At 38.9% G+C, this 10,524-nt stretch overlaps 1 protein-coding gene and 1 pseudogene across 3 annotated transcripts in view; both read right to left on the bottom strand.

Moving 5' to 3' along the window:
• Positions 1-10,524, bottom strand: part of LOC102842471 (neuronal acetylcholine receptor subunit alpha-7-like) — a 198,681-nt gene that overhangs the window by 145,763 nt on the left and 42,394 nt on the right. The window lies entirely within an intron of this gene.
• LOC102830575 lies at positions 7,592-8,142 on the bottom strand (annotated as a pseudogene).

Raw genomic sequence — 10,524 nt, 5'->3', positions numbered from 1 at the left:
GCAGCAGAGTTCTAACACTAAGAAAAATTTGCCCTCTCCTTTCCCCTGCTCACAAGTCCACTTGGCATCTAAGCCAGGGCATATTCTGACTTTCACACAGAATGATGAAAATGTAAATAAACCAAATACTCCTCTCTTCTTCTAAACAATGCAATGAAGTGATTCCATAAAACATACAGCAGCAATTAGGAGGGAGCTATCTCCCATCACAAGACCAGGAGGGAAAGGTCATCTCCTTCTTTATGCAAACCATTGAATCAGCTGAGTTATGAAAAAGTTCCATCCTAGATAACCTTTTGTTATGTGTTAGCCACATCTTATGTCTGAGAATTGTTGCCACTATTTTTTGTGTTTGGTTTTTCATTATAAAAGCTGAACTGGCTAGGAAGGAAAGTGCCCTGTGTATGGGACAACACAAAACCAAATCCATTGCTGTGGGCTCTACTGCAACTGAATCAACACATTGCTGTTGTTGTTGAGTGCTGTTGAGTCAGTTCTGACCCAAGCGACCCTATATAGGGTTTTTGAGGAGAGGCTGGTAAGCTTGAACCACCAACCTTGCAGTTCAAACCAATTTTGCAGTCCAGCGCCTTAATCCAGAGCACCATACCAGGCCTCTGAATCAACACACTAGTAACAGCTGAATTCCTGTCCCACACTGCCCATCTCCTAACCCCAGCTATCTGTGAGCATCCTTTCACATGAAAACAAAGCAAATTTGCACTTATTTTTATGTTCATTATAACTTAGAAAAATTATCCGTTTCTGCTCAGTTTGACAAAGAAATGCATGTTCCTCAATCCCACAGTCAAGTTATTGCAGAGATTTAGGAGGAATTTGCAAGGAATGAAGTACTCCTTTGGTATCTTAGAATTTAGCTCAAGAATTCTCACAAAATCGCCAAACTGAGATCGCTGTCTTCTCTTCTTATTAGCCCCCAGATGTACTTCCTAAATCCCCTGACAAACACATGCATCCACGCAGTAGGAGGTTTTCATTATCCAACCTACGTTGAGTCGCCTACTGGAGAAAGCCATCCCTCTGTTCTCACATGTACCCAAGTGCTCTGACAGTGGATAACTCCATCACAAAATGTGAGCACAGGAGACAAAGATCAAGGTGATGGAAAATACAACCTTCTCTCTGGCTCTTGTAGCTGAACATAATAACAGGAATGAAAATCTTGTCCAATTAACCCACAGATGAGGAGGAAACCACAAAAGCCATGAACTTGTATTTCTAGCTGGGGAGGGGAAATGGAGTGTCCAGATCATAAAGATGAGAAAAGAAGAGTTCAATGGTTGTTTAGTGTTTGCCTTCTTTCAGTTCACTGGGTCAATTCTGCCCACCAGCTGCTCCTTGGTAACCCAGTACAGGGTCACTGTCATAACTGACTTGATGGCACTTAACAAAGCAACACATTCCTTCCTTAATTTTATTTGATTCATTTGAAATTGCCAATCTGCTTAAAACAATACACTCTTTAAAAATTCTAAACAGCCATGATTATGTTTTAGCAGGAAATAGTAACTTGGTTTTCTAAAACTGCCTTTTTAACTTGACCCACCTCTTGGCTGTTATTAGCTGTTGTCTGAGATGTGGCATTTTTAAGCTTTTACTGCGGCACAGGTTAATTTACTAATTTCAATACAAACCCTAATCGTGTTCCCCAGCAGAACAAAAGTAGAGAGGGCGATGTACTCTGTTTGAGTTAAAAGGTGGAAATCATCAGAGTAGGTACTGTCTATATGGAGAACCGTTGTTAGAACAGATGGTCTTTAAGACTTAGCATGGATTTCAGACTAATGTCAAGACCCTGAAAAATGGAATTAAGCCTTTGCTTTCAGACTCCTACTCATATATACCAAGTCCCTCTGAATTAGGCTCTCATGCATTTTCCTTTTGATGATGGATTTTATTTTAAATCTTTGTTATCTCACTTCTTCTGCATGAACTGGTTGACTTCTGCTCTCAGATGGCTATCCTTTTACTAGCTGGGACCATCTGAGGTCTTCACCATGCCTTACTAGAACACCCAATTTTCAGTGATACTTTTAGGAAAAGTTAATGTGGAGTAAGTCCACCTTAGAAGAATTACTTGTTTGTTATGTAGCTAGAAAATGTCTAAAGCAGGGCCTCAAGTCCATTGACAATATAGACAAACATGAATAAAAGTCACCAGTTACTATTTGTATAGTTACAGACACATTTTAATGCTCTGTATGCTGTAGCATCGAAAGGAGAAAGGCTCTTAACAAGGAGTGGTCTATGCTACAATTGGATGAACTTGACCTATACGCATGGAGGTAGGTGCTCAAAATACCAACTGAGAGGGAAGGAGTCTTCACATCAAGTGTCAATGTTATCCCTTCTGTACACAGAGTAGATAGGGACGGGCAACTTAGACATTGACTACCCAAAATGAGGGGGCAATAAAGGCACAAAGTGACTGGCTTACAAGTTTAGAAAACCTGCTTCTTTGATTACACATTGTTTCTGTTTTGAATACTGGAAAACATTATCCAGGAATTTTTTTTCAGATTTTTTTAGATGGTAAAATTTGGACCCTTAAATGTCTAAAAAAATTTTTTTTCATTTTTCCTTGGTTTTATAGAGATTTTTAGGATCATGATCAGCATCTTGCCATAGCATTTACATTTTTGCACTATACTATTGTCTCAAATTTCTTATCGCCTGGTAAGAAGACAGATGTCATTCTGACCTGAAATGTCGGGTGAATGATTTCCTTCAGTTCTCCTGACAAACTTGCGATGTTTTTTCTTCCACCTGATGAATTGAAACTGATATACCCAGTCTTTTACATCTCAGCAGCCATGTGTTCTTTCAACAATGTTGCTGTTGTTAAGTGCTATAGACTGTTTCTGAGGAGTGACTGGTGAGCTTGAACCATCAACCTTGTGGTTCGAACCGACTTTGCAGTCCCAGTCCAGCACATTAACCCACAGCGCCACATCAGACTTGTTTAAAAATAATGTCTTTGTTTCTATACTTCTATTCATTCAGTTGTCATCTTCTGAGATGTCCATTAGTCTATGCTTGAACACCTATTGTGTATCAGCAGAATCTAAAATACAATTGCCCACTTACAGGTTAAGGCAAATTCTAGGTCATGGGTAGAAAATATGAAAAAAGATGCTAGAGTACTTAGTTTTATTTTGTGCCTCAGAATAGAGATGCTCTGAGAGACAACAGAAGCCACACCCAAATGACACAGGAACCAGGATGACAGAGTGAGCCCCAGAAAGAGTATTACATGCAATGGGTCAACTACCATAAATAAAAAGAGATTCCATAATTCAACATGACAGCATAAAGTCAAATCCATACCTTTAATGTTGTTGCTGTTAAGTACTGTGGAGTCGATTCCGACTCATAGTGACCCTGCACAGGGTTTCCGAGGCTGTAAATCTTTACGGGAGCAGAAAGTCTCATCTTTCTCCTGCACTACAGCTGGTAGTTTCAAACTGCCGACCTTGAGGTTAGCACCCCGATTCGTAACCACTACGCTACCAGAGCTCCTTTAATACTATCTAATACCTCTTATATTATCTGATAAATTTAAAAGTAAACAAACAAAAATTGTCCTGAAAACAAAAATTCTAAAAATAACTGAATACAAGTCTGTCTAGACAAAAATTGTTGCATAAAAACTAGACAGTTAAAAAGGAAATAATGGTTGCTTTTGAAATTTGAACTGGGGTGTTGGTGAATAGTGATCATATCATGACATTCCAGAAAAATGAATAAATCTGTTTTAGAACACCCACATCTAGAATGCTCCTTGGGAGTGTGGATGGAAAGATTTTCTTTTCTTTTTTTCAGCAGGAAACCAGGAAAGACCAAAAAACCCCCGAAAATAATATCATTATTGGTAAAGCAGAGGGTGAGCGAAAACGAAGGAAACTCTGTCATAGATTGAATTGTGCCCTCCCCTCCATCAAGTGTGTGTGTATATACATATATCTCTATGAAGGTGAGTAAAAAAATTATCTGCACTTCATTTATATTAAAATGCAATGCCTGTCCATGTCCATGGCTAATGACAACATTGAGCGTGTATGTGAAATGATTCTGTTGAATAAACGAGAGACAGTGGATTATATGACAAATCATCTGCAAATCAGCCATGGCTCTGCCTATGAAATAAACCACTACAGACTTTGGTTTAAAAAAGTTTGTGTGAGACAGGTACTGAAACAACTCACAGACGGGCATAAACAGAAGTCTTTGGATACCTGCAAACAAAATTTGGACCTTTACTTGAAGGAAGGTAAAAGTTTCTTTAAAAAAAAAAAATCATTAGTGGCGACAAAACATGCATTCATTACTAGGAGCCTTAGAGTAAATGGCTGAGTATAGAATGGAAACTTCCTCAGTTGCTGACCAACAAAAAGTTCAAACTCAATCACTAGTTGGAAAACTGATGCTTACACAGTTTTCTGGGATTCTCAAGGGCCAGTATTGGCGCACTCTCAGAAAAAGGTTCAACAATCAACAGTGCTCTTTACTGTGAGATGCTCACTGAAGCGCTGAAACCTAAACTTTGGATTAAATGCAGAGGACTGCTATCCAAGAGCTTTGTGATCTTGCATGACAATGCACAGCTACAATCTTTGCCCTCCCCAATGTTGATACTCTGCAAAAACTCCATTTTAATTTGCTAAAACCTCCTCCCAATAGTTCTGATCTTCCCTAAAAGCAGCCCTTCAAGGACACATTCTTCACCTCTGGGGAAGAAGTGAAGACAGTGATGCATTCGTGGCTCGCAACTCAGTCTAAAACATATTTTTTTAATAAGGCAATATGAAAACTTGTTGACAGATGGACAAAGTATAATGAAAAGCAAGGAGATTATGTTGAAAAATGATGTATTTGTCTTTTCTAACAGTTGGTTGAAATAAATTCTACAGTTAGAGTGCAGATAATTTTTGACTCAGCCTCGTATATTTGTGTGTATGTGTGAGCTTGACTGAGCCAGGATTCTCAGTGGTTTGGCAGTAATGCAATGATGTAATGTGGCAGTTATGTGACGATCCCCAATGACTGATCTGATGTGACAAACCAATAAGAGAATTAGAGATTGTTTGCAATAAATATCCTTTAATCTCATCATAACCCTGATCTTATGGCAAGGACTTTTCCAGTGGTGTGATCTGCAATACCTTTTATTCTACCAGAGATCAAAGGAGAGTGAAGTGAGCAGAGAGGGAGGAGACCCAACTACCACCTAGAGAAAAGAGTCTGGAGTAGAATCGACCTTTGGATGTACAGTCCTTAAACTGTGAAATTTCTAGATCTAGATAAGGATTAATGTCAAGACACATAGAGATGGCCAAGGAATAGCAGGCTTACTGATGCTTAAAGGAGACAAGGGCCATTTCTCTGGATGGGGTGCTCCGATTTAGGACTTCTAGCCTCCTTAACTGTGAACAAATACATTTCTGTTTGTTGAAGCCATCCACTGTGACGTTTCTGTTAGAGTAGCACTAGATTAACTAAGACACCCTAAGTGAGATGAACTGACGACACAGTAGCTCAGACAACAGACTCAAACATGATGACGTAGGGCTAGGACTCTTTCATTCTGTGACACACAAGTTTAGTAGGAGCTGTTGTTGTTGTTAAGTTCTGACTTATAGCAGCCCCATATAGGGTTTCTAAGGAACAGCTGGTGAGCTTGAACTGCTGACCTTGTGGTTCAAACTTACCTTGCAGTCTAGTGCATTAATCTGCAGTGCTACACCAAGACTCCAGTAGGAGCTGAGGCAATAGCAACAAACAACCTCACATGATCATTAAAGAGGTTAATAAGAAGAGAGAAGAGAGTAATTTAGAAAATCTTAAAATTAAGACATACAGTTGATGTTATTTTATAGATCTTTTCAAATATATTAACTGAGCTATACACAGAGTTTACCCAAAGTTACACAACCAAAGATACTTCTTAGTAGGGAGAGAGGCCCTGAATCCCACCACACCCCCAATCCTATCTACATTTCCTGACAGAGATATAATGATTAAGTCAAAAGGAAATATTTTTCTTTCAAAAAGTGGCATTTCTGAAATAGATGAAATCTTTCCACATCTAGACACTAGACAAAGCTACATAGTGGACCACATCTCGTACTGAAAATTTTCTGTTTCAGATTAAGTTTCACGAACTTTAAAACTACTTTCATATGCTTTTAAAAAAGTTGAACCAATCTTATTTCAAGTGTATTTTGAAACTCATAAATGGAGTTTTGTAATGCAGAGTCAAAACACGTTTGCTCCTCTTTGTTTCACAGTGTGACATGATTCCAGATCATGCTTTCCAAATCCAGTCTTTTTTGTTATTTTTGCAGACTTTTTGAAACCTAGATTTGAAACTATTCAATTTTAAATGTACAAGTTCACAATGACCTGCACACCTCAGTGTTGATAGAGGTGTTTCTTAAAATAGTTTATCAAAAATAAAGAATGCTTTCTGTGCAGAGAACAGCAGTGAGGGAAGAAACACTAAACACCTTTTTAAAAATCATTTATTTGCTTTCAAAGTAACAGAAACAGTGTTGCTCTCTATCATAAAAGAGAACTTAAAATTAATTTGTTTTCTAGGCTTTGGTAATACTTTACTCCCTATGTAAACCTAAAACTGATTTAAGTAACTTTTATGCAAAGTAAACCAGGATTTACTAAGTAGAACCCCTGGGTATTAACGTGGCCCTAAATGCGCTACCCCAAAGAGAAAGAGGTTATTTTTGAGGAGAAGGGATGCCTTGGCAACTTATATCAAATGCTGATTTTAAACAATAGTTAATGAAAACATTTTCAGAATCATGTTTGGATACTACCTAAAACATTGTTCACCAACAAAACAGAAAAGCAAACCTTTCTTTTTAATTTTTAGCAAATTTCCTACCATTACTTTAAAAATAAATATTCATTTGTTTTTTATAGCCAAATTCAATATTTCAATTTTTTTAAATTGTGCATTTCAGTGTAATAAGATGTCTCTTTAAAATGGTCTTTACAACACTCTGAAGTCACACTGTCTAATCATAATGAAGTAAGAAAGGAAAGCAGATGATATCTAAAGGTAGGTATTACCTCTGCTCCAAAAGTTTGCACGCTTTAACATGAGAGCAACATAGAACTCCATTCTTTTGGAAGTTTCTCATATACTTCTAATGAACAAAGTCAATAAATTGTTATTAAAAAGTAAAGTTTGGTCACTAGGCAATACTGAACAAAAATTATTCCCCTCCCCACAAAACAACAACTAAACAGACTAATCATGACCCCTTCCTCTCCCTACAGGAAAGGAAGTTCAAAAACAAGAAAGTTTTTGAAAAGCTAAAGCTTTTCAGTTTGAAATTTCAAGTCCTCCACCTTATTGCAGGCCTACATATTTCTTTCTACAATGTTTCCCTCAGGTATAAGTTTATGTTCCTACACACACTCACTCACTCATTCTCAAGTAAGAGTTTTTTTTTGCATTTGTTGATAAATCGTAAGGATTGTGGGTTGGGTATGTACAGGGTGTCATAGGTACTATGTAAACATCAGAGCCCTTTGGCTTCTTTTCAATTTACACAACCAGGGCTGACACCTTTCCCAGATGCTGTTTGCAGGCTGCATATTGACAGAGAACAGAAAACAGAGAAAAAGTGCTCAGAACTGATGTTTAGGTGGGAAGGCAATGAGACAATCTCAGTACATCTGAGATGTACTGAGTACATCTCAGTTCGTGCCATGGAAGAAAACCTAATGTGCCTTCCACAGAACCAAACTTCAACTCTAACCCAGGATCAGGGAATCCATTTGAATGAAATAAACTGTCTAACATATTTACATCCAAATCTGTAGATCTCTTTTGCTAATGGGCTACGAACTGTCAAAAGTCCTGCACAGCTCTCGCAATATCTGCTTTTCAATCATCTGAGACAGTACCTTCATTCATGACTGTCAATTTTAAACCCGATCATCTTTGCCATTACTATTTGCAAACTCTGGTGAATATTTGGAATAATCTAAGCAGAGAAGTTCCTGCTATTGATTTGAAATTTCATCCATTAATCTGGAATTATTTCTTATGAAAATGCCTCGCTCCTGACACCATCTTTCTTTTTGTAATTTCATATGCTTTTAAAGTGAATTTTGGAAAATTCCATGAGCCCAGGAGAACAAAAACGTTGAAATTGTTGTCTGCTGGACTTGTGACCAGCTGCACTCATAGAAAGGAAACACATTTCCTGTCATGAACATTCCATTTCAATCTTTAAAGTTTAATCCACTGCTCACATTTGTCCACATCCAAAACAACAAATGTGCCATCTGCACATTGCTAATTTCATGTACAGCTGGTAGCTACTCTCCAAGGATTGCCCTAGACCAGGCGTGGATCATCACGATGAGAGTATAAATCACCCTGGTCTTCTTCCTTCATGGGGCAAGGAGACCAGGAGGAACTCTGTAGAACTTAATCCCAGGGACAAGGTTTGAACCCCAGTACAGAGAACTAAATGAAATGCTTCTTTCATTCTTGTGACCATGAGTCCATAAAATCCTTGCTTCATAACGTTGAGAGAAAAAGTTGACATAATTTCTGTCTAACGTACAGTTGTCAACACAAACGAGCAAACAAATGAAAATGACACCAGTACCCATCAAGTCCATTCTGGTTCATAGTGACACCATGTGTCACCGAGTCCTGGTGTGGTACTGTAGGATAAGCAATGGACTGCTAACCACAAGGTCATCTGTTCAAATGCACCAGCTGCTCCTCAGAAATCCTATACAGGGTAGCTATGAGTCTAAACCAAATTGATTGCACTTAACAACCACAGAGTGTTTTCTTGGCTGTCATCTTTATGGAAGCAGATCACAAGTGCTGCTGAATGAGAATCAAACCACTAACCCTTAAGTTGTAGTTGAACACAAACTGCTTGCACCACTCAGGGACCTTGGGAAAACACAAGACCTCTAATATCAACAACCTGGGGTATGGCACACAGTTGAAGCCAGGTCAGCACACCCACACCCATATTTGTAGACAATCTCTGGCTTCAAATATCCACATGCCTGAAATATACCAAACTTGTTGTTAGGGGCCAAGTGTGTCCCGACCCATAGCAACCTTATCCACATCAGAACAAAACACTGCCTGATCTTGTACTATCCTCACAATTATTGTTCTATTTGAGTCCATCACTGATGCCACTATGTCAATCCATCTCATTGGGGGGTCTTCCTCTTTTTTGCTGATTTTCCACATTCCAAGCATGATCCACTTCTCCAGAAACTGGTACCTCCTAATATATCCAAATGTGAAAAACCTCACCATCCATGCTTCAGAGGTGCATTCTGTCTGTACTGCTTCCAATACCAGTGTGTTATTCTTCTGGCAGTCCATGATACTTACTTTATTCTTCTCTAATACTGTAATTGAAATGCATCAATTCTTCTATGAACTTCCTTAGTCATTGTCCAACTTTCACAGGCATATGAAACAACTGTAAATAGTATGGCTTTGGTCATGCACCTTAATCTGCAAACTGAGAACTTTGCTCTTGAAGACATTAAAGAAGTCTTTTGCAACAGATTTCTTTTTTTTAAAAATGTTTTATTGTGAATTATGTGATAGTTTACACGGGAGAGCATTAGCTTTACATTCATTCTATCAAATATCATGCCATGGTTACAATCCCCTTAATGTATCATCAACCAACCAAAGGGTATATACTATGCAAACCTGACCCCTGTCGTCAGCACACAGCCCCTCTCCCTCTCTGGGTCTAAAGTCCCCAGCTGCTCCATCTCTCTACATCATCGTCTCTGCCTCCATCTCTGGCATCACTGCTTCTCTGAGTAGGGTCCCGCTCTCCACTCTTCTCCCTTGATGGTCCCAGGGACCTCCGCTCCTAGACTGCAAAGTTAATCAATCCCCCTCCTTGCTACAAAACAACTACCTTTACATTTCCAACCCTCACAGTCAGTCCTGATAACAATTATTCACTATTGTATCACAAGAGACCTATCCACATTTCCTTTCATCAGCCCCATTTAAACAGATTGGATACTACTCAGTGGAGACTCTACCTTCCTCCACGCCCTCTGGATCTAGATTCCCTCTTGAAACTTTGTAAGCTAGTCACTTCTTGCCTTTGTAGCCCCCCATTTTGGGTAGCCAATGTCCAAGTTGCCCATCCCTGTCTACTCTGTGTATGGAGGGGGTGGGAATGCTCCTAGCTGTAAAGATTTGTTCCCTTTTTCTAGTTACTGCATCCGTAGGTGTAGATCAAATTAATCAAATTGTATCAGATTATTCTTTTCCTCTTCTTTCTTCTTCTAGTTGAGCTCTGATCATCCAGTCATTAAAGCCAGGTCAAGTACGTATTATATGCAAGTGTGGGTGTCCTTGTGCATATGCCCTCTCTTCTTATCAGCTGGATGCTTCACTTTCCACTCTAGTCCTCTGTGGCTATGTCACTGACTCTGGGCCCAAGAGTCTCCAGGTCTTGC

Source organism: Chrysochloris asiatica, unplaced genomic scaffold (assembly GCF_000296735.1).
Source record: "Chrysochloris asiatica unplaced genomic scaffold, ChrAsi1.0 scaffold00044, whole genome shotgun sequence".
Lineage (NCBI taxonomy): Eukaryota > Metazoa > Chordata > Mammalia > Afrosoricida > Chrysochloridae > Chrysochloris > Chrysochloris asiatica.
The sequence above is the reverse complement of the archived record's forward strand: the minus strand, read 5'-3'. Positions and strand labels throughout refer to the sequence as shown.